Source organism: Polypterus senegalus, chromosome 13 (assembly GCF_016835505.1).
Source record: "Polypterus senegalus isolate Bchr_013 chromosome 13, ASM1683550v1, whole genome shotgun sequence".
Classification (NCBI taxonomy): domain Eukaryota; kingdom Metazoa; phylum Chordata; class Cladistia; order Polypteriformes; family Polypteridae; genus Polypterus; species Polypterus senegalus.
Genome location: NC_053166.1, coordinates 46,200,838 through 46,207,431, shown reverse-complemented (window position 1 = coordinate 46,207,431; position 6,594 = coordinate 46,200,838).

Below are 6,594 nucleotides of genomic sequence, written 5' to 3'. Positions count from 1 at the left end.
GATGGTCTGGCTCCCTGTCTGATATTAAAAGGGCTCTATGATGGACTGGCTTACAGTCTAGTATTAGATGGGCTCCACAATGGACTGGCTCACTGTCTAATATTAAAAGGGCCCCATGATGGACTTGCTCTCTGTCTAATATTAAGGGGCTCCATGATGGACTTGTTCTTTGTCTGATATTAACGGGCTCCATGATAGAGTGGCTCCCTGTCTAATATTTAAAGGGTTCCATGATGGACTGGCTTGCAATCTATTTTTAAAGGGGCCCTGTGATAGGCTGGCTCTGTGTGTAGTATTAGATGGACTCCACAATGGACATTCTCCCTGTCTGATATTAAAAGGGCTCTATGATGGACTGGCTTACAGTCTAGTATTAGATGGGCTCCACAATGGACTGGCTCACTGTCTAATATTAGAGGGGCTCCATGATGGACTGGCTCGCTGTCTAGTTTTAGATGGAAGAGCTTCATATTTATTATTATATTCTGATTTGTGCCCATTGCTACTATGGATAGGCTATTGCCCACCTTAACCCTGAATTGCATTAAGTAGGTTCGGTTCTATTAATACTTCTAATACAATTTTGGAGAATGCCAACAGCAGCACAGCAAAAGGGATTAGTAAGAGTCGCCTGCTTCCATGCACCCACTTATCCGTACAGCTGTTCGCTTTCTGACCTCACCTAATACAATTTCAGGGTAACTGAGGTTGGACTCGGACGCCTTCTACCTGTAATTATATGAAAACTGTTCACGATTTTGTAGTCTCGTCATTTACATTAAAATTACCTTTGTCTTCTCCTTTTTTCTTGTTCTAATGGAAAGCACAAAGACTGTGTGATTCATTGGTAAATTCGCTGTGAAGGAATGTCCTTGGGAAGCCAAGCATTCACTCTGAATCAATAAATCTAGGAATGTACCACTCAGCAAATCACTTTTTAAATATTGTGTTAAAACCTGTAATCTTTTTTTTTATGTCTGAATGGATGACTGGCAGATTTTATTAAGCCAGTGCTAGAAAATGGAGCACAGAGACAGGGCTTTGGTAGGGTAGCAGGTTAAGGTGGTAGCTGTGGCCACCCTTTTTGTAGATTTTGCAAAAAATTTAAGCACCCATAAAGAATGTGGGCATGATAAACATACTAGTGATTTTTTAATGAGCCATTTCGAAAACATTTTCTAGTATCATTATGAGGTTGGCATGACCTTCAAAGTCTAGCTAGCCCTTGATCAGCACCGAGGGGTAGCATATGCACCAGCATATGAAGATCACTACGAATTACACTTCACTACATTTCAAGTGAAGAGTATTTTTTTAATGACGCCCTATCTTGGTTTGGCTCCTGCCTTGCATTAAATGCTGCTGTCACTCCTGCAACGCTGAGGCTGAGCTGAATAAGCAGGTATACTGATGCACAGTGATGAGTAAAACAACCAAGTTCCATTTTTAAAGAGTGCAGAGAGCACTGTGACAAGTTCTCAGAAAAGAATTGTGGGTGAAAAAAAAATCCCTATCAGCAAAAATCATAGCAGTGCTGTGCAGGGGGATCAACATGTGCACAAAGGAGCTGCCAGTTGCCGGTATTCCTCACTGGAAGCTTCTGTCACCACCAAAACTACAAAGGAACTCAATACATTACCTTTAAAAGGGTTTTATTGGGTCACTGAGTACCATGCGGGCACAAGAGATACTCTTCACAAAAACTGAAAACCACAGAAGAGCACAATGCAGGACACTTTCCCTGTGCCTGCCGCTACTCAAAAGGATGGACTGGCAAGATAAGCAGGCATCATGTGACATTGTCTTGAAGGGTGCGGGGTGGCCACATCTACCTCATTCTCACTGATTGGCTGCTGTGAGGGACTGCTTGCAAAGGAGCAAAAGCATAAAAAAATGTTAACATTTTTTAGTGTTAATAAATAATAATACGTCAAGAGGACACCATCAAATCATGCTCGGCAACACATAAAACTCAAATTCACATACTGTATGAGACCAATCTATTCCTTTGAATAAGCAGGAAAATTGAAGAATGTTAAAATGTATGATGAATACACAAGTATAATTTACAAGGAAACAGCTTAAGTGTTGAAGATGGAAATGTACTCACAAGTGAGGAGAGTGTGTTGAGCAGATGGAAAGAGTACTTTGAGAGGCTAATGAATGAAGAGAATGAGAGAAAGAAGAAGTTGGAAGATGTGGAGATAGTGAATCAGGAAATGCAACGGATTAACAAGGAGGAAATAAGGACAGCTATGAAGAGGATGAAAAATGGAAAGGCCGTTGGTCCAGATGACATACCTGTGGAAGCATGGAGGTGTTTATGAGAGATGGCAGTGGAGTTTTTAACCAGATTGTTTAATGGAATCTTGGAAAATGAGAGAATGCCTGAGGTGTGGTGAAGAAGTCTACTGGTGCAGATATTTAAGAATAAGGGGGATGTACAGGACTGTAGTAACTTCATAGGGATAAAATTGATGAGCCACAGCATGAAGTTATGGGAAAGAGTAGTGGAAGCTAGACTAAGAAGGGAGGTGGTGATTAGTGAGCAGCAGTATGGTTTCATGCCAGGAAAGAGCACCACAGATGCAATGTTTGTTCTGAGGATGTTAATGGAGAAGTATAGAGGAGGCCAGAAGAAGTTGCATTGCGTCTTTGTTGACCTGGAGAAAGCATATGACATGGTGCGTCGAGAGGAGTTGTGGTATTGTATGAGGAAGTCGGGAGTGGCAGAGAAGTATGTAAGAGTTGTGCAGTATATGTACGAGACAAGTGTGACAGTGGTGAGGACTGTAATAGGAGTGACAGATGCAGTCAAGGTGGAGGTGGGTTTACATCAGGGATCAACTCTGAACCCTTTCTTATTTGCAGTGGTGATGGACAGATTAGATAGGAGTCCCCGTGGACTATGATATTTGCTGATGACATTGTGATCTGTAGCGATAGTAGGGAGCAGGTTGAGGAGATCCTGCAGAGGTGGAGATATGCTCTGGAGAGGAGAGGAATGAAGGTCAGTAGAAACAAGACAGAATACATGTGTGTACATGAGATGGAGGTCAGTGGAATGGTGAGGATGCAAGGAGTAGAGTTGGCAAAGGTGGATGAGTTTAAACACTTGGGATCAACAGTACAGAGTAATGGGGATTGTGGAAGAGAGGTGAAAAAGAGAGTGCAGGCAGGGTGGAATGTGTGGAGAAGAGTGTCAGGAGTAATTTGTGACAGACGGATAGCAGCAAGAGTGAAAGGGAAGGTCTACAGGACGGTAGTGAGACCAGCTATGTTATATGGGTTGGAGACGGTGGCACTGACCAGAAAGAAGGAGACAGAGCTGGAGGTGGCAGAGTTAAAGATGCTAAGATTTGCATTGGGTGTGACAAGGATGGATAGGAATAGAAATGAGTACATTAGAGGATCAGCTCAAGTTGGACAGTTGGGAGACAGAGTCAGAGAGGTGAGATTGAGTTGGTTTGGACATGTGCAAAGGAGAGATGCTGGGTATATTGGGAGAAGAATGCTAAGGATAGAGCTGCCAGGGAAGAGGAAAAGAGGAAGGCCTAAGAGAAGGTTTATGGATGTGGGGAGAGCGGACATGGAGGTGATGAGTGTGACAGAACAAGATACAGAGGACAGAAAGATATGGAAGGAGATGATCTGCTGTGGAAACCCCTAATGGGAGCAGCTGAAAGAAGAAGAAGAAGAAACAGTTTAAGTGTGTTGGGCATGTGTATAAAAGCCTGTGGGTGCCACCCACTGGAAGTGTACCAGGCATGGTTCACTGGGATAAAAGCGAGGGCAATTCCAGGATTGGTAGGGCTTCATCTCTGGACCTCACACATCTGGAAATTCCCCAGGATGAGTTGGAGGAAGATTCTGAGGACAGGGTGGCCCTGATCTATCATACTCAATGCTCTGCCATCATGATCCTCATCAGGACTGAAGGTGTGGGTGTTAGCCAAACCATAACACACTAACCAAAGTGCCCTGAGGTGCGAGTCAATAGTTTACCGTACATTTTAATATTTTTTTAGAATTAAGAAAAGGAAGGGGTTAGAATGAAAACCTGAAGCCACTGCTGCCCTCCAGGGCCAGAGTTGGGGACCCCAATTTAAACCATGTTGTAATGTATTAAATTGTAGCATCAGTTTAACCTCCCATTCTTCTCTCTTTTACTGTTTATTGAAGTTGCCCAGAAGTACAGTGACTTTAAAGTCCCTCTCATAGTGTCCACTGCTGCTGAAGTGAGCTCCTACAGGAACATCCTTATTGCCATGCTTAATATGGAACCTCTGTAAGATCATTCTTTATTGGAGTGTTTATCCAGTTTCCCCCAAATAGAGTGCAGTGTTGGGACATTTCATACATTGAATTAGGTAGACCACATTAGATGATCTACAAGAAAATGATCCCTTTAAGCGACATTCTAGTCGGCAGTGTGGTAGAACTACATGATCTGTGTTAAAAATGGGTTTTACATCTTTTGTAGGCAGGGAGATGTGCCATTTTCTGCTGGTTACCCAGGGAGCTTTGAAGAATTAGTTGCTGCAGGATTGTCAGCTGTCTGTATGCCAGTAGGGGAGGTTCCGGGAATACATCGCTCACCATGTCATCATTATTTAGTATCATCTGAAGTTTTATAATTTGTAAAGTGTTTCAAGATGTGGCTTATAGGTGACAAGAAGGGGTTTTAGTTCTTGTTGTCTTTGTTTTTATATGGCAGAAGACTGCCTGTGGGTATTGCAGTACCTCCTCTTATTTAAAGGGTCTGTTGTTTTGAGATGATATCCTTGTCTAATGAAATCTTGTCTAAGCTCCTGCAATTGTTTATCCTGGTCTATCGGGTCTGAGGAAATGCAATTGTAATGTATTGCTTGGCTGAAAATGATGGAACGCCTTATATGTTTGGGGTGGACACTAATATTCAGTTATGTCCATTTGTCTGTTGGTCTGTGAAAAACAGAGGTTACAAGGGTGTTGTCTTTCAGGTGAATGGTGGTGTCAAGAAAGCTGACTTCTGTTTTTGAATGATTTAGCTTCAGCTTTATGTTCGGTTGGAAAGAATTATATTTGTTATGAAAATAGAGGAGGTCCCTCTCATTCACAATCCATATTATAAAGATGTCATCTATGTAATTGAGATACAACATTGGTTTAAAGATGCGTGTTGACAGAAAATTCAGTTCCAATTTTGCCATAAATAGGTTTGTGTAATGAGGTGCAAACTAACAGCCCATTGCACTCCCCACTTCTTGCAAGTAGATGTCCTGCCCTGATGAGAATGTCGAGTGAGTGAATGTTTGTATAACTAACTCCGTGGGTAAATCATGTTGTTTGAGGTACGTTTCACATGCCAATATGCCATCAACATGGGAGATGTTTGTGTAAAGTGCTTCAACATCCATTGTGGCCAGAAAGGTTCCCTCAGGTAAGGATGGAGCCTATAGAAGTTTTTTTTAGGAAATCAGTCGTGTCTTGGACGTAGCTAGTTGTACTGTGTGTGAGTACTCCACCCATCCTGAAACATTTTCTGTAAGTGAACCAATTTCTGAGATTAAAGCCCTTCCTAGGTTCCCTTCTTTGTGGATATTAGGAAGCATGTAGAAGTAACCCATTTTGGGGTTCCCTGGAATTAAACTGCTTACATGATCCCTGATGTCAAGAGGAAAGCTACTTACTATTTTTTAGTTCCTTCTTGTTGAGATCTGTGGGGTCTTCCTGCAGCTTGTAATAATTTGTGGTATTGGACCAATGCCTTTGTGCCTCCTGTATACAGTCAGATGTGTTCATGTCAACTAAGGTACCCCCTTTGTCTACTGGTTTAATAATGATCTCTGTATTTTCTCTTAGTGATTGTTTTGTTGTCTGTTTAGGATTCCCATTTTGAAGTAATCTATGTAATTGTCCAGATTGGAGCTTCTGATAGGTTCAGAAGAAGGTCCACTAAGATTTATTAGTGGGGTAATTGTAACAGCTTGTTATTGGTTCCTGTATATCACTGTTTTCTTTCTTGCGGAAACATTCCTTAAGTCTGAGATTTCTGAAGAATTATTACACATTACTGCAGAGTCAGATTTTGTCAAAGGGTTTTGCAGGGCAGAATCAAAGTCGTAAATACTGAAATCTCTGCTTCATCTGGTGTGTATGAGGATAATAAAAGGTGACATTTTGCTCCACTTTTCATTGCATCCATAATGGTTAACACAGTACAACACCCTACTGCTGTTAGTAAGCAGCTTTTTAAGATTTTCAGGTACTGTGCAGGTTATGATCATCTCTTGAAGCATCTGTGATCCCTTTGATTCTATGGATATTGTTATCTCAATCAAAGAAATTTAAGAAATACAAAAATGATATATTTAAAATACAATATAAAAATTTATATTAATACCTTTATGAAACTATTTTAAAATATGTGTAACGTCCTGGATTTAAAATTTTTATATTTTATTTTTTGCTCACATAAAACAAAAGAATTGACAAGGATAGTTAACATCAAAATGCCTTCTTTTCCTGAATGATATCACCTTAAAAGAAATATTTTGCTCATGAAGGACAGGACTAATTTAGCACTTAAGGATGTAATTAACATCAAAGCAT